The sequence below is a fragment of the Erithacus rubecula genome (assembly GCF_903797595.1).
Source record: "Erithacus rubecula genome assembly, chromosome: 3".
Classification (NCBI taxonomy): Eukaryota; Metazoa; Chordata; class Aves; order Passeriformes; family Muscicapidae; genus Erithacus; species Erithacus rubecula.
Window position 1 is genome coordinate 139,752,144 of NC_136689.1, and position 18,419 is coordinate 139,770,562.

General features: G+C 42.5%; 1 protein-coding gene and 1 long non-coding RNA gene across 2 annotated transcripts in view; one reads left to right on the plus strand and one right to left on the minus strand.

The window, feature by feature from the left end:
* The window catches only part of TSNARE1 (t-SNARE domain containing 1), a 378,445-nt gene that overhangs the window by 137,778 nt on the left and 222,248 nt on the right, over window positions 1–18,419 (plus strand). The window lies entirely within an intron of this gene.
* Window positions 389–7,458, minus strand: LOC306800566. The gene is made up of 3 exons (XR_013773859.1): window positions 7,385–7,458; window positions 7,140–7,267; window positions 389–1,251 (listed from the first exon to the last, which is right to left on the minus strand). It is a non-coding gene; the product is annotated as an uncharacterized lncRNA (long non-coding RNA).

Genomic DNA, 18,419 nt, shown 5'->3' on the forward strand with positions numbered 1-18,419 from the left:
TAAGAAGTAGTTGCACTTTGTAACTTTTAATTGATGTTTCTCTGTAAAAAAGAGTGGAATGGTGCTACTGAAGACCCCATCATTAGTGCAGATCAGTGGACCAAAGCTTTAATATTAACTAAGTTTCAAGCAATTACAATTCTGCTTTAAACCTTGTTGCTTAGTTGGTTTATGTGTCAGTGAAATGAAAATAAGGTCCCAAAGGGCTGATGAATTCCTTTATCCAGAGTGAGGGTTCCCACTGCTACCTTTGGAGAGATTGAGCACAGATGTTACTTTTCAGCTCTGTGTTTAAGAAAATTAACAGTCTGGTTTTGTCCACCAGCTGGTGATCTGTGTTGAACAGGGGCATAAATAACAAATCCTTTAACTGTAGTAAGATCCCGCATAAATCAAATATTTATTGGGTCATTTTATGCAAATTAACTGTGATTTGTTTACACACTGTGTGTATTGCATCACTTCTTGGGCTTTTAACCAATTTTGTCTGACTGCTGTTGGTGGAGTGGGTTGCAGGGTAGGGAACATCTCTGTTCTTTCCTGGATTGCCATGTGGTGGCATGGCCATGGATGCTCCACAGGATGTGGGACACTGCTGCCATTAACCAGTGCAAATAGAATGAAGAGTGTTAATTACTGCTAATTGTTGGCACTGGGAGCAAGCCTGGATGAAACCAGCTTTTTTGGTATGTTGAAATTGCTTGATGACTCCATAAACAACTTTTTTTTGAAGTACACAGAGTTTTAAGATGGGGAAAAAATTAAGATGCCAGGCAAAAATACTCAAATCTTTAAGTGAATAATGGTGGGGTGGGAACAAAAGGAGGCTGGAGGAAAAATGGGACAGAGAAAACCCCATGTGTCTTAAACCAGGTAGGAATCCAACCACTGGGAGATTGTAGCAGAATCAGTTTTGTGTGGGTCAGGCAAAATCAGCAGAAATTTGATTAAACTGGATCAACTCATGTTGTTTTCTTTGTAGCTGTAACTTGCAGGTGAGGTGAAGGGGTTTTGGTGGATTACAAAAAAGGAGGTTGTAGCATGTCCTGTGTGAGTGAAATAGGCTTGATCACACCCAAGAGCATCTTTTTCATGCAGTGACACTTCCTTGGGCTGGGGACACACAAGCCTTCATGCAAGGAAAGGATGAAAATTAATTCACATCTGCTTCAGCTTCCCTGTACATTTGCATCTTCACATCTCTTCTTCCTCCCTCAAGTACAAGAAGGAGAAAAATTAAAGGTATAAAACCTGCTGAAGGCAATGGGGTGGTGTGGTTAGTTTTAACTTATTATTATTATTTTTCCAGCAGCAGATTGGCCAGGACATACAAATTTATGGTTCCCACAGGAACTGTAACCTGACCACTATGTGAATATATTAAGGCATTAAAGTTAACACCCTATAGAGTAATGCAAAATACTACATATGTTCAGGAGCCCTGATTTATGGGCCTTGTGAAGCTGCACAGTGACTTGGTGCAGATCCAGCCTTGATTCAAGCACTGCTTGCCTGCAGGGCTTTGTTCTCTTTTATTTATACTTTAATTTATTGCAGCAAATTGTAAGAGGTCTGAAGAATACTCATTTTTCTGGATGCCTGTCCCTATATTCTCTCCCACTGGTGAGTGGGAAAGGTGAGATACTGGGTAACACAAGCCCTAATAATTTCCCTTTAGGGAGTAATTGATTCCCTAGAACCATGTAACAGGTAAAAAATGCCATAGGAAGCCTTGGGAAAATTAGTTTCCTGCCCATTGTGGTTTGTTGTAAGTACTCTTTAATTGAGTTTATTTGTTTATAAAGGCAAAATAAAAGCATTGATCCAAAACTCCTTGAAGCCTGAAGTTATATAAATTCTTAATCAAATATATGTTTGTAGGAATGTGTTTGTGTATAGACAAATCAATGGAATTCTATAGGTGCATATATTGAAAGACACAACTTTTTACTGCACTCAATGATCATTGTTGAACTTGCCTTGTGGCAACAATTTAAAAAAAGGAAAAAAGCCCTTTCCCTTTAATCTGTGAATGTAATTTTAAGTCTTCACCTACTGGACAAAATGAGACCTCAAAAGGCCTGTTAAGGGGAATTTTGGAAGGTAGTTTCCAGTTTATGGGAATTGCTGGTGCAGCCTACAGCAGAGACAAAATTTGGGATATGGTCACCTCTTCTCCTGATTATTTTTGGGGCAGGTGGGTTTCAAATCCCACTTCTCCCCCTGAACAGATGCACCAAGTTGAAACTCCTCCTCCCAGGAAGAGCCCAGTGTAGCAGTGGGAATATTTCAGGTGTCCTCTGGAGCCTGGGACAGTGTGGTCAGTGGCAGGAGAAGATGGACAGCTGACCAGGTGTGTCCTCTAGGGTAAAATCCATCCCACAGTGGATATAATATGATAATATCCTAATAGCACAGAATAGATTTGGAAAATCTACAACTGAACAAATAATATCTCTGAGCACAGGAGATGAAAAGAACCCTTCTTTTTCATTTTTTATAATTATTGTGCATCCAACTTCATTTGCTTCTGATAGAAGGAATCTATCAGACTTTTCATCTATGTTTTTGTGCCCATGGTTGGATGAGTTCAAGTGATGGGGCTTGGAGCAACCTGAGATAGTGGAAGGTGGCCCTGCCCATGGCAGAGGGTTGCACAAGATGATCTTTAAGGTCCCTTCCAACCCAAACCATTCTGTGATTCTCTGCAATTCTCCCTTCTCCACTAATGGGGAGGAAAGTGGGTTTTTCTCACCACGCAGACTTTGTGGGTGGTTCCCCCAAGGGAGTGGGAGAAGGGGAAGCACAGCTCTGTTTTAGCTGGGGAATGAGTTTTTTATCAAAAAACACATAAAAAATCTGAACAGACTTTTTAGTTGGTTGGTTGGTTGATTGGTTTGGTTTGTTTTTTTGTTGGTTTTTTGGGTTTTTTTTTTCTTTTTTTTTTTTTTTTTTTTTTTTTTATGAAACTTTCCCAGCAATATTTAGAAATTAAAATTACAGTAATTGTCATGGTGCAATGGCATCCCTCTTCATTTCCTGCTGCTCACGGGGAGAGGAAAGGATAATTACTGCTCTGGAACATGGCAGTTGCCAAAAAGATGCCTTTGTTTCTTACTCTGTAGGTCTATTTGACCCCTCTCTCAAAGGTCAGTAAATTATACTTTGTAGGAGCACAAAAATGGCTATTAAATGTCTATTTGCATATACAAGTTTTTTTGGGGTTTTTTTCCCCCTTTTTTCTCATGACTGCATCAGTTTATTCTTGCTTTAAATGGACTTCCTTCCCACAGGAAGCATCATTTCTCCCTTTCATCCTGTGTTTATGAAGTTGTTCTTTTTATGTGATTAGAGTAAAATACTCATTTTGGGGGCAGCAAGATCCAGTCATTGGCTTTATGGAAGAATAACTTTTTTTGGCAGTAATGTCTGCATAATCAGCATCTATGTATGTGAGTGTGTAATGACTTTGGTTATTTGGGCTTCTATTTTTACCAGGTCCTTGTCATGGTAGGTGTTGTATAAGCACAGCTACAAGGCTGTGCCACTCTGAGCATCCATACCTGGTGGATGCAGGAAAGGCTGTGGATGTTGAGTACCTGGGTTTCAGCCAGGCCTTTGACACTGTCTGCCACAGCATTCCCTGGAAAAGCTGCAGCCTGTGGCTTGGACAGGAGCACTCTTTGCTGGGTTAAGAGCTGGCTGGATGGCCATGCCCAGAGAGTGCTGGTGAATGGAGCTGCATCCAGCTGGGATCAGTCACCAGGGGTGTCCCTCAGGGCTCTGTGCTGGGGCCAGTCCTGTTCAATATTTTTATTGTTGGCATGGATGAGGGTAGTGAGTCATTTGTCAGTAAATCTGCAGATGACACTGAGCTGGGAGCATGTGTCCATCTGCTGGAAGGTAGGAGGGCTCTGCAGAGGGACCTGGAATGGTTGGATGGATGGGCAGAGTCCAGTAGGATGAAGTTTAGTAAGTCCAAGTGCCAAGTCCTGAATTTTGGCCACAATAACCCCCTGAAACGTTACAGGCTGGGGACAGTGAGGCTGGACAGTGCCCAGGCAGAAAGGGACCTGGGGACACTGATGGACAGCAGCTGGACATGAGCCAGCAGAGTGCCCTGGGGGCCAAGAAAGCCAATGGCCCCTGGCCTGGATCAGGAATGGTGTGGCCAGCAGGAGCAGGGAGGTCATTCTTGGCCTGGACTCAGCACTGCTGAGGCCACACCTTGAGTGCTGTGTCCAGTTGTGGCCCCTCAGTTTGGGAAGGACGTTGAGACGCTCGAGCGCGTCCAGAGGAGGCAACGAGGCTGGAGAGGGGCTGGAACACAAACCCTGTGAGGAACGGCTGAGGGAGCTGGGCTTGTTGAGCCTGGAGAAAAGGAGACTCAGGGGTGACCTTCTCACTCTCTACAGCTCCCTGAAAGGTGGCTGTGCTCAGATGGGGTTGGTCTCTTTCTCCAGACAGCAACTGACAGAACCAGAGGACGCAGCCTCAATCTGCTTCAAGGCATAATTAGGTTGGTAATTAGGAAAAAGTTTTTTATGGAATGGGTGACAAGTACTGGAATGGTCTGCCCAGGGAGGTGGTGGAGTCACCATCCCTGGATGTGTTTAAAAAGAGACTGGATGTGGCACTCAATGCCATGGGTTAATTGAGGTGTTGGGACAGGGTTGGACTTTATGATCTTCAAGGTCTCTTCCAACCCAGTGATTGTGTGAATTCTGTGTGATCTCACAGGATAAGCCAGCACCACCAGCTTATTTTGAACAATAATTAATGACCAGTTTTTAATGCAGTAGATGCTCCTCATGCTTCTCATGTTTGAAATCAGCTTTTGTGAGAGGATGTGGTGTGTATTTCCCTGAAATGCAAAATTTAATTTCTCACAATCAAAATACAGCTTTTGCTCCGACAAATGGAGCTTTTTATTTACACATTTGTCTTATTGACTCTACCATCTTATCTCAGAACTCATCCCAGTTCCTAATGTTCCTGTCTGGCTGCTGTATCTCAGGAAATCAAGCATTAGCTTTGGTGATAATTTATCTTGCATATGTGGTAGTAATTGCTGTGTCTTTTCAAGGTCATCTGGGATGCAGCTACGTCTGTAAAGAGTGTTATTTCAATAATGTCAACTTTGTTTTAAATGACTGTGCATCCATTAAAAGCCATATTGTAATCAACCCACTCTCCTGTTTCTAGGGTTGTCAATATGGAGCATTTAAATCACACAGTTATTTTTTTCTTGTCTTTACTCAAGTGTGGGCTTTGGTTTTAAAAGGTTTGGGGGTTTTTTGTGGCTTTTTTTAAGGTAGTCATTAAAGCAATTTTCTTAAGAAAATTTAAATATTTTCTTTTCTTTTTCTGCTTCTTTGGGGGTAGAGAAGTAGATTCTCATACAGGGATTTAATAAGTGGATGGAAATAGATTCACATCTAATCTTTTAATTTGTTGCCTGTATTTTCAATGGAGGTGGAACCTATTCTGAATGTCCAAAAGTATTCTTGCTCTGCTTCCAGTGTGTCTGGGAAGGGAAGGTCTTTTCTTCTCAGCATGCCCACGATCTTGAAAAAAAAATCCAGTGGGCTTTATAGGCACAGAACTTCCCTAAGTAACCAAGAAACTCCCTTTTTTGTCAGGGAGGCAGCATTTTTCAACTGTAAAACTTAAAATAAAGAATCCTTGGGGAAACATCCAGATTCCAGATGCTGCTGGTGGCAGGTTTTATGGGACACTAGGAATTCTCTGGACTTCAGTAAAAACCTATGAGAAACATCCCAAATGCTACTACAGCTTCAATTGAAGGAATTGTCAAAAGTGTAGGTATGAGCCTCCAGTAACATTCCAATCTCCTTATCCTACTAGAAAAAAAAAAAGTAAGAAAATACCAAACCTATATAAAAAAGGAATGTGCATCATCATGTTTGAGGGGAACATGCCATTTCCTAAATTGCCCAAACAACTTGAACATCGTGTATTTTCTTTGGCAATCCTCTATTAAGTGCCTTTCAAGGGACCAGCCCACTTTGCCTGTGTCTGCTGATGGAACCAGAAACTGCAGCTGCCTCTATCAGCAGCCAGGCAAAGAACTGAGTTTTCACTAGCTGGGTTTTGGTTAGATAAGAGTTTTCTCGGTTTGTTTGTTCCCTTGTGTGTTTTTCTATCTCTTTTTTTTTTTTTTTTTTTTTTTTTTATTTTATTTTTTCCTTTTGTTTGATTGAGAAAGGACAGAGGTTTCTGTGTGGGCAGAGGATGAAGGCAAGGGAAGGGGTTCTTTGCAGAAAGCCTCCTCCAGAGCAGCTCCACTGGCTCCTCTCCCCAGCTCTGAGTCACTGCTGGAGCCTCACACCGAGGCGTTGTTTTGTCTGCAAAGTGCCAGCCTCGCCCCCAGCCCTGCAAACACTTGCTTTTATGCTCCCACATCCCTGGAGACCCTTTCCTGTCCCCCCAGGCTGGCACAGACCCTGCTGGGAGGGCTGTGCCCAGGGCATGGTGACCCCGGGGTGGCGTCGGGGCCACGCGCTGGAGCACGGCCGAGAGCCAGCCTTGCTAATGGGCCTGAGAAAATCCATATTGTGCCCAGAGGCTGGGACAGATCACTCAGCTGGTGTCCACATTATTGTTCTTCCATAGCCTGAGACAGATCTGCAAATATTTATTTTTATTTTTTTTTCCCGCTGCTCGTGGTGGTTGCTGTGCTTGTGTCTTGTTGAATCACAGAGTGGTTTGGATTGAAAAAAACATTAAGAATAATCTGTTTAAAACTCTCTGCCATGGGCAGGGGCACCTTCCACTATTTCAGGGTGATCCAAGCCCCATCCAAGCTGGCTTGGAATGTTTCCAAGGATGTGGCAGTCACAGCTTCCCTGGGCAACCTGTGCCACAGCCTCACCACCCTCACAGGGAGGAATTTCTTCCAAATATCCCATCTAAAGCTACCCTCCTTCAGCTTAAAGCCATTCCCCCAGTATAGCACTCCATGCCCTTGCAAAAATTCCCTCTCCAGCTTTTCTACCCTTTAAGTACTGCAAGCTCCTAAATGTAAAGAATTCCTGCCACATCAGGTTTATTCATGGAGGCTGCACCCAAATATCTGTATGGGCTGCACCCATATAGATGAGAAAAGCTTTTCTCACCTATAATAAGAGACCCAGACATGGTCTCAGGGAATTCTGAAGCCTCTTTCCTCCTGAGTGTTGTTTTTACCCAGTGAGTGTGGGCAGTTCATGGCTCCAGTCAGCACTGCTGGCACAGATTTGTATGTCTGTAAATATATAATTGTGTGTGTAAAAATATGCACCTATATCGATATAAAAAAATACAAATAAAAAAATGAAATTAAATATAATGTAAATACAGTGGCAGCTGGAGGGACACTCACCTTGCTCAGAGAGCTTTGTCCTTGCATGCAGCTTTTCTGGGCAGTGAGGGTCACCTCTGGCAGCTCTGTCAGATCTGTGTGACAGCAGCTGAAGAGGAGAGCAAACACAAGCCAAGATCCCAGAGCTGATGAAATGTGGGCTGGGTCTGCAGGACGTGTGTGGCCACAATGGCAGTACTATAATTATTAAAAAAATGAATTAAAAGCTTGAATTTTGTTCACTTTCTGGGCTTGACTCCCCTGTATATGATTTTTTTTTTTTTTTTCAGAAGCTTAATTATACAGTGAGTGTGTTTGCCCAGTAGAAGTGGCTTCTGCTGGTGTGAGGGGACTGCTCATACAACCCCATCCACCTCCCCTCCTTCAACCTCACCTTCTCTAAGCTGCACTGCAAGAGTCTAAATTGGCTTTTGCCCTGGCAAAGATCACATGCAGCAACTGGAGTAACAAATGTGAAACGTTACTGAGTGTGTCACCTTGCACCAAAGTGAATGCAGTGTTATTTAATACATTTAAACCCCCCTGTGGAGATGAATTATTGAAAGGAAGGAAATTGTATTCTTCTGAACCCACTTTGATGGCTGCATTTATCACATGATTAAATGGGGACAGCAATGGTATTTTCCCACTAAAAAAAATGTGTTTGGAAATATATTAACTCTTGCTGCACCAGGGTGAAGACAAAAGTGATATTTATTGACCTTTCTAGGGCACATCTTGTTTTCAAGGTCTAAATAAACAATGTTATATCCGCCATAAATTAAAATAAATGAAATCCCTTTCACATCTGTGTAGAAGGCAGTGCTGTTACCTCCCCTATACTGCATCTCACCTATGAAATCATAGACTCTTGGAATGATTTGAGTTGGAAGGAACCTTAAAAACCATCTTATTCCAACTTCTTGCCATGGACAGAGATGTCTTCCACTAGACAATGTTGCTCAGGCTCTTTGAGTTGCTCACAATTATTTCTGATTTATGAGAACATGAGGAAACACAGAATCACACTCATAATTCTGATTCTTCATTCTGTTCCTTAGCTGAAAGCTGTAACCCAAATTTGTGTTGTTCTTGCCAAGCTAAACTTCCACTGATATTCTGGTTTGTTATAGAGTTTCATCCTCACCTTTAATGATAATCCAGGATGCTGAAATTCCTTTGGAGTTAACTCATAAAGCTGGACATATATCAGAGAGGTAATTTATATATAGTGTCATTATAAAACACAACAGGTTCTGTAGGATAAGGCATGTGGTGCAGATAACATTTCAAGTAGTTATTTTTGAGCTGATAGCAACAGTCTGTGTGATAAATAAAATAAATGTGTTCACCTAAACACAGATGGAGGTTCTCCACTGCAATCTCACAAACTTGTTGATTTGAGAAGAGGCCTCTGAGGCAAACAATTCCCTTAAGTTTAGGAGACTTTTTCACCCAATTGTCCCAAATATGAAATGAGGTATTGGTTCAGAGTCTGCACCATGAGCAAACCCTGATGAAAACTGAAAAGGAGTTGAACTTGATGGTCCTCATGGCTCCTCTCTAATTTGGATTATTCTGTGATTTCTATGAATGAAAAAACTGAGCCATGAGTGTTGCTCATCACTGCCACTGTCAGGAGCAAATCCAAGTTGTGTGGTTGGTACCTGCTGAGTATCACCCTGCTTATCCCTGCAAGTTTTTAATTAATCCTGGGGAAGTGATGCAGCTGTGCCATCCCAGATCTCCTCCTGAGGGTGTTCAAGGGGGCAGTTTGTCACTCCAGCAGCGAGGTGACAGGACTGCATCTCACTGTGTCCCCTGCAGTAAAACACAGTAAAGCTTTGCAGTGTCCCTTGTGTTAATCTGCTTTAATTAAAGCTGGGATGAGTATTAGGTCACTCTAGTGTGCCTTGGATTAATTTGATTTGGTGCAAGAGGATTTTCCCCTTCTCCCTATGCCAGATAAGGTCTCAGTCTCACCTCTTGTCTTCTCCAGATCCTGGAAGGGAGCTGGGAATGGTAGAGCAAGGAAAGTTCTTCCTCATGGGAAATGAAAGTTGACCTTCTGCCCCTTTTGTGCAGCTTCCCAAAGCCAAACTCACAGACAGGAGGTTCCCAAGGTCTTCCTTGGCACAAAGATTGCCATGGGGAAACCTCCAGTGGCTGTGTGGAGAAACTGGATGAAACCATAAATATTTGTTTCCATGAACCCAGTTTTCCATGGGGCAAAGCTGGAGATCCTGTTTCTAATCTGTGCAAGCCCTGGATTTTTTTGTGAGCTGTGGTTTGCACATCTCACTTGGATGAAATTAAAAGCTTCAGTGTTTTATTTTGTAACTTCACTGAGTCTGTAAAGCCTTGAATGCAATAAAACTTATTGAGGTGGCCCCTAGAACCTTAACTCAATATTACACTTGACACAATTGAATCTCTTGATCTGCAACATTTCTTGCTTTAAGAAGGATTTTCCCTTCTCCTTCTCCTTTCTGTATTGGGTTACATTCACATGAAGAGCTCAGCAGTGACATGCTGAGAAACACAGATGGTTGCCCTAAAAAACCCCAAAATCACCCAGCAACCAAGAATATTAAAAAACCCAAAGCATCTTCTTGCAATCACAGATGATTTCTGGTGAGTGAGGAAGGTGTTTTCTCCCTTTCTGTGCCCAGCAGTTTGTACCTGGATAGATGATTTAGAGAAAGAGAATGGGACTGTGGCATTTTTTGTGCAGCAGGACAGAGTGACCTCTTCTGGAAGCTGAGCACTGAGAAGTTTGATGGCCCTGAGATGGGAGCTCTTGAGCTGACCCCTGTATTTAAGCATGATAAAAGCACCACTGAAGAGCCAGGCACAGGGAAAAACAAAACAACACCATTTCCAGCAGCTGCTGGGAGAGGGGTGAGGGAAGCTGTGGATGCTGCACATTTTGGAGTGCCATCTGCTGGCACAGGGCTCTGTTGGATGCAGGAGCTGGGTTTTACACTGCTCAGATGAAAACGGTGTCAGGGAAGCCCTGATGAATCACTGAGATGAGAATAAACCCTGTAAAGAGCTGGGGTGAAACAGGATGTTCTGTGTGCCTGTTGAAGACAGAATCCCTTGCTCAGCTGTGGAAATGTTCCATGTTCCCAGTCTGTACTAAGGAGAGCAAACATATTAAATAGAGTTTAAATAAGTATAATATTAATTATTTTTCTGTATAAGTATATGACTTCTGAGGTTCCTCAGGAGGAGGAATTTGAGCTTTAGGTCACATCTGCTGGGAATTTGGCAGTTTTTAATCTCTGGTTCTCATCTTTAGTAAAGTCCACAGGACTGCGCAGGTCCTCTCCCTGCACAGTTCACATAATTTTGGCACCCAAAGGTGAGCATAGGTCCTGCTCATCACCACATCTGCCTTAGGCACAGTAGGTCTGAAGTCCATCTGATAAATGGCAGAGGATGATACACTTCTGGTGTAGCATGGGGTAGTGCTAATTTAGTATTTTTGAGTTTAAAAATGTTCCAAATTATTTAAATTAAATTAAAACAAGAAACCTCAGCTCATTGGTGTGAGAGCAGGTAAAGGTGATAGCAAATGGTGTTCATCTGTTGGACACCTGCCTGCCTGGTCTGAGCTGCCAGGAAATCCCAGCCTGGAAAACCTGGGGTAGGAGGGAGAGTTTTGCACAAAAAGTAAAGGGGGGAAAGGGATTTTTGTTTATAGAGAACCATATTTTTTTGTTTAAATATTTTGGCATCTGCCTTTTTTTTTTTTGTTTGTTTGTTTTTATACATTTTCACCCAAAGGAACTCATTTTACAAAGATTCATTATTCACACATGGGATGTTATTTGCTTTCTTGTCCTACGCCAATCCTGTTTATTTTGAGGTGCATTCTATTTTGAGTTTGATGATATCCAATGTTATAAAATTTTTTTCTCCTCCTTACACTGCTTGTTGCTTCCAAGCTTCCAAACATTCACCCATTGTAGACTTGAGTTCACACAAAATCCCTTTAATCACCCTTTTGCCTTCTTGATTATCCCCTTGTGCCCTCTTCAGTCTCAGAGCTCACCAGTTCTGCTTTTTCCTCTTCTAAGCTGTAAGGAACTGGAAAACACTGCAGATTATTAACTGACCACCAAAACAAAGCTTTTTGAAACTGTTATATGGAGCTTTGTGGGCTATTTTTGGCACTGCTTTATTTGGAACTGCTTCTTTGCTTACAAACTGGTGATTGTGCATAAGAATTGATACCAAATAGGAGGGGAGGTGGGAAACCTTCCAAGGCTGAATTTTAGTAGATGCCCCTGCAGATCACAAACATTTTGCAAACTGAGATGTTTCTGTCTACAGGGGCATGAACCCATCCCCATTTGTGGCATGTTGCCCCTGGCTGGATGCCAGTGCCCACCAAAGCTGCTCTGTCACCCCCTCAGCAGATCAGGGGAGATAAAATGTAGTGAAAGGCTTGTGGGTCAAGATAAGGACAAGGAGAAATCACTCACCAGTTGCTGTCACAGGGAAAACACGCTTGATATGGATAAATTAGTTTAATTTCTTACCAATTAAATGAGAGTAGGATAATGAGAAATAAAACTGAATCTTAAAACAACTCTCCTGTACCCCTCCCATCTTACCAGGAAAACTCACTCCTGAATCCTATACCTCCTTGTAATGGTTTTGAAAGCAAAACCAGTGAGAAACTCCAAGTCAGAAGTACAATTTAATAGGAAAAAAGAGATAAAATAAAATACATGCAATAGTACAAAGGAAAAAAAAAAAAACACTGACAGAGTGAGAATACAACCTGACACTCTGCTGGTTAGGGTGGTGGTAGCAGATGAAGTGGTCTTCTCAATGCAGTGATCCTGTAGAATGGTCTGGTAGCTCTTGTCCCCTGGAAACCAGTGGCTGAGGGCAGCTTTGGTGTTCCAAATCTCAGTTTTTATCTAGGTAGGAAAAGCTTGGCTCCTCCCCCTTGCTGGAGCAGCTCCCAATGGTTTGATGTAATTTTATCAGTCATGCACTGGGACTGAATGGCCCATTAACAGGAGATATCTCCTGGAGGAAGGGTGGGTAGTGGGAAAGATAAAGAACATTGTCCCATCTGGTTTAACAGCTGGCCCATTAGCAGAGTATATCTCCCACAGAGATCAGAATCACTGCCCCACCTGCTTTCAGCAGATGGTGATAGAATACATCCTTGTGGGCATATATAGAACACTCTTCCTCACCAGCATCACAGGGGGGTGGGAAATGGGACCAGCTCATCACAAGTTTTCTCTGATGCTCTTTCCTCACCCTCCTCCAGAGTAGGGCCCTTCCACAGGGTCTAAAGTCACACCACTAAAACTCCTCCAGCACAGGTTGTGCTCTCCACAAATCCACAGGTCCTGCCAGGGCTGTCTGCCTTCCTCTGTCTTGGGGTTTTTTCTTCTGGTTATTTTGTTCCATTTTTCTCATGATTCTCAGAAGGAAATGGAAATTGATGGGTCTAGATGTGTTCATAAAGAGGAATAGATTGAGCAGCTGCCAAGTGCAAGGACTCTCTACATGCAGAGAGTCTGCAGAATTGGTGTTTCCTGGGTTTGTTTGTCCACTGTTTATTGTGGAATATTGGGTGTGGGGCTGGGAGTAGACCCAGCAAGTGAAGTCAGACACTTTTGTGTGGCCCCTCAGTGAGTTTGAAAGCTCCTGTCTGAGAGCAGAGGTCACTTCATGGTGAGGGGATTTGGGGAAGATCCTGTTTCTTTCAGTAGGGTTGTGTTGTCATTTTTCTTGCTTGCAGAGCAGGAAGGGTGGAAGGGAGAATGAAAGTATTTTAGTGAGATTCATCACACATGATTTTCTCTTCAGGAAAGCTGTGTAGTCATTGCAGATATTGACAGGAAGTCATTTTGCAAAAAGAGTGATGTGACACCTTCCTCTGTTCATTTCCCTGAATTTCTACTGAAAGCCAAGGAATTGGTGGGATATTTCATATTTATCCACATCATTACATTTAACACCTCAGAGCTTTCCTTTTGATATCCTCTGTTAATTCCCAGCATCACAGCAGGAAACAAATCAATCTCCTCATTCCCTGCTGCAAATATTTGGTGATAAGGTTACTGATAAGCTCTAAATTAGTTTTCATAGTTTCAGAATGCAAAGTTGTAGATGTTGAAGCCTTACATACCATGGCAACTGGTTCCTCTTGGCAGGTTGCTCCACTGCCTATGACAAAGATGACTTTGGCTTCATTTCAGGACAAGTGATGTGATAAGACCACTTGTCTGCACAATCTTTTCCATCAAGAAAATTCCTTGTGCTGTGATTCACTCATGCCAAATGTGGAGGAATTAAATTCTGGGTGAGACACATGAAGGAAACCCCACAGGAGGAGAGATGATTTGACAGCTGATCCATAGAGCTCTTTCAGCCACCTCTAAAGAAAATGCTGTGATGCCAATATCAGTTTCCTTACACATCTGGGCTTGACTCATCTGCTACAGTGAAAGAAGAAAGAAACCCAAAGAAATAATTTAAGTTCATTATTGAGTGTGTATAAAATGGCATTATTAAAGTATCTCTCTCACATTTATTTATAACCCTTCTTCCTGACAGAGCCTGACATGTTTCACAAACACCACTGAGTGATTATATATTCTTTGCCCAAAATCTGAGGATGTTGCTCTGTATTCTATTCATCACTTGCTCAGTCAAAATTTATGTTCCTGCACAATCTGTACGTTTTCTGAGATCTCTTTGTGTAGGTGCATTACTCATGAGACCTACCAGGCAAATTAAAAATAAGTTGGGGTGGAAAGGCTCAAATTTCTTTCAGAGAAAGCCAAGTTCTTCTGAGGAGTGTTGGACTGGGCACTGTCATTGCATGACAAGGTGAGACTGGAGGAGAAGAATATCTCCATCTTCACAATCCACACATTTTAGTTGGCAGGATGGAGCTGCCAATGATGACACTTACCCAGGACAGCTGAGCTATCAAAGCTCCTCTTGGAAAAAACCCTGGGACTTCAGGATGTGTGCAATGCTCAGAACCTCTTACAGAACTCAGCCAAGTGAGGTTTCCTTCTTGACCACGGCAGTGATTGTTGCTCTGTACTCAGCACTGGTGAGGCCACACCTCAAGTGCTGTGCCCTGTTCTGGGTCCCTCAGGTCAGGAGGGGTTGGAGGGTGTTCAGGGAAGAACAGAGCTGGGAAAGGGTTTGGGGAGTCAGTCCTGTGAGGAGAGGCTGAGGGAGCTGGGGTGTTTAGCCTGGAGAAAAGGAGGCTCAGGAGGGACCTTCTTGGTCTCTGCAATTCCCTGACAGGAGGGGCAGCCAGGTGGGGGTTGCTCTCTTTTCCCAGGGAACAAGGGACAGGATGAGAGGAAATGGCCTCAAGCTGTGCCAAGGAAGGGTCAAGTTGGACATCAGGAAGAATTTCTTTGTGGAAAGGGTGGTTAAGCATCAGAAGGGGCTGCACAGGGAGGTGGGGGAGTCACCATCCCTGGGAGTGTTCAAGAAGTGACTGAACGTGGCACTCAGTGCTCTGGTCTGACAAGCTGGTGGTGGTTCAAAAGTTGGACTCAATGATCTTGGAGGTCTTTTCCAACCTCAGTGATTCTGTGATTCTCACAAAACTGAAGCCTCCACCAGCGTCCTTGGAGACTGGCCCAGCACACACCTCAAGGGTTCCTCTGAGTTCCCACCAGTCTCACCCCCTTCTGTTTGCCAAATGAGACCTGAAAATAGATCAGAGGACTATGGATTAGCTGTGTGCCTTTGGTGTATTAGCACAGCTGTGTTTGAGCTGAGCAGCAGCAGGGGTAAAAGCACAGGCAGTGGATGCAAATAGAAGGACTCCAGCAGAAAGGTAATGTAAACTCATCAGGGACTTTAAAATGCTGAGCCAGATCGATGCTCCTTTGCTGATGAAAAGTGTCACCTCCCTCAGCAGGCAGTGTCAGTGGTTCAGGGAGAGCTTCCCATGGAGAAAGCTGGTGTGCAGCCTCATGATTATGGTAAAATATGCCGGCATATTGTGGACTCAGTCACCTTCCTCAATTTTGTGTGGAAAATACGTGTCCAACACTGTGCCAAGAGTTTCTTTGTTCAGTCTGATCTCAGATAAATGCAGTTTAGTATTTGTCTGGAAAAGCAGTTTATTCCAATTATCTTTTATTTTTTTACTCATTTTTTATCTTATTATTAGAAGTATCCTCTGTCAAGAAAGATTCTTTTCCAGAATGTAAGCAGAATGTTGGTTTATCTTCAGAAATAAGTGACAAGTATTTCTTCAAGAGAAAAGAGATATTTTTGTCTGAAAAGGAGATTTCCTACTCCCCAATATTTGTTCTGTGTATGGTTATGAAGGAGAAACAACAGGAATGTGTAGATTGTTGTAATGGCTATTCTATCTTTGGAAATATTTTCTGCCTTCCTTCTCTCACCCTTCCTGCTGAAATATATCAGCACTAGTGAGGGTTTCAGTCACTGTGAGGGTCCTATCTCAGCTCCTGTCGTGCCTGACTGGGAGATCTGTGCATTTTGAGGCTAACATGGATCTGCCTTTGGCTTCCTCTCAATTCACTTCCAAACTTTCTTTACTCTTTGTCCCTTTTCCGAGCACCTTTTGTGTTCTTCTTTCACTCTTGCACAGGCCCTGCTCTCATTTGTTTGGTTGTCCCTCTTCCTTTGCCACCTTCTCTTATTTCCCCCAGTATTTTGTTCATTCATTCCCCTCTGTAAAATTCTTGAAAAAGCATTTGAGAGCAAACAGCACTGAAGCCATTTCCTGGTGACGTGTTTCCCTTTTACAGCATAGGATATGATCAGTTACATTTCTTCCCATAACCATAGGATTAATATTTAAATTGTGCTTATTGACATAATGATACCCATTGTGAGACTAACAATATAAATATGCTGGAGGAACAGCTAGGAAAACAAGATAAGAGAGTCTCAATGCCCAGGGGATGTACACAAGGTGGAGAGTAATAGGGAGCATTATGTATTTTGCTCATCAACAATTTTTCAATGAAAGAGGATTTAAAAACTGCTGCAGTTTTCAGCATATTAAGAGTGTGAGGTGAATTGGGATTAGTTTTTGTAGTGACTCCATGTTGTAACAAACTCCTTGTGACTCCAGCTTAGTTTGTCTAGTTCCTCACCTTGCTGGAGTCTGTGGAAGTCTGCAAATATTGCTCTCTACTTACTTGAAAATTTGAAGAAATGTGAAACAGGGTTGATCCAGGACTGGGAGTCTGAATGGTTAAAAAAAAAATCTGTTTCTGCCTATTTCTGCACTGCCCTTTAGGAGAACTCCCCTTGGAGAGAAGAGTAGTGATCTTCATAACTCAAAAGTGCAGAGCCATGATGGAAAATAACCATCTGAAATGAAACAAATGTGTTCAGGACAGGTGTCACTGAATAATTAAATATCAAAAGCCAAAAAGAGGTAGCAATACCTTTTGAGAAGACATCATGGGAAAATAAAGGATCAAAAAAACCCATATTAATAGGCAGGAAAATTTTGCTATAACCTGAAAATTCTATGATGAAAATTCTACCCTCACCAATAAATCCCAGAAATTATAAATGTTTTTAAGCTGATATTTTATTTCTTGGTCAGGGTCCCTCCTTATAACAGGAAAACTCAGCCGGGAGTTTGGGAGAGAGGAGGGTGGGATGTGTGAGGAAGCCAACTTTTACACAGTGGCTTCAGCACTGCAGCACATCCTTCTTGGTCCATACTGGGCCTCCCTTGATCAATTTAAATTGACCTTCAGAGTTCTTCTTGCTTCTGAGCACTAAACCTTGGAGAAGCAAAGAGCTCCTGTCTGACTCGAGCACATTTCATGGATAATCTCTGTGTCTGTTCTGTAAACTCTGTAACATCTTCAACAGACACAGCACTGAGCATCTGCTTCCTCCTCTCTCCCCACCACTGGTTTGCTTCTAATGAAATATTTATTAAGTGAATGATATTTGCAGTCAGAGAAGGAGATAATTCATGCAAGCAATCAGCTCTGGGTTAACTGGAGAATGAAAATGTCTTGGACCGTAGCAAAAACTCATAATCAAAGGGCTCCCCAGCTATCCATCAAACAATCAATTACTGTATCCATTAGTCCCCTTTCACCACACATTAGAACAATTTACTAGACGTGCTAATGTCAGGGTCATTGCTCCTTAAGGATGAGCAAACAGCAGGGGCATCTATCAAAGTTTTGATGCAGTGTGATCACATACAGGGGGAATATACAACTTAGATCACTTCATATTCTCATGGTGTTAAGTCTATTAAAGACCTGGTCTGTGAGGAAGGTGCTGGGTGTCTCCCATCCTCACCAGCTGAGGGAAAATTGTCAAAATAAGTTGAATTTTTCACATGATCCTGTGATGTATGGTGAGACAGGAGATGGTTCTGTGTGACAGATGAATAAACAAACTGCACATCAGGAAAACAGAGGTGGTTTTGTCACTTCTTTGTCACACTGGCCAGGTAATTGCAAACACATTTTCTATTCTTACATGTGCCATGGGTGGAGAAACAGGATTCCTCCATGAAGAGGGAATCCAAGAGGCAGCTTCCAGGGCATCACCCCCATCTCTAGTCCTCACCTAGTCCCTGACAAAGCTGCTGGGAATTCAAATAATTTATGCTGAAGGAATCTGTTAATTCCTCCACAGTGTAAATTTCTATCTCTGAAGGCAAGACTCTTTCTACAGGTATTTAGGAGAAACAAATGCATCTTAGTGTACTCAGCTGAGCTAAGTATGATGTATTGTTTTCCACTTTAAAAAGACCCCAAAAATCTGTGTGATTTTTGGTCAGGATTTTACTTTTAATGTTGTTTTGGATTGTTTGGGTTTTTTTTCCTCCCCATAGTCTCCCTCAGTCACAGCTGGGCATGTGTAGTGTAAATCTCTACTTCTGAGCCTGACATTCAAGGCTCCCTTTCTAGTCTATGGCACAGTCTTGTGTTAAGTAGCTGTCAATCTTTTTAATCTGGAGAATAGGGCTCTTATCTCCATTGACTTTATTGACCATGTCCCCATTGATTATAGTGGGAGTCTCAAT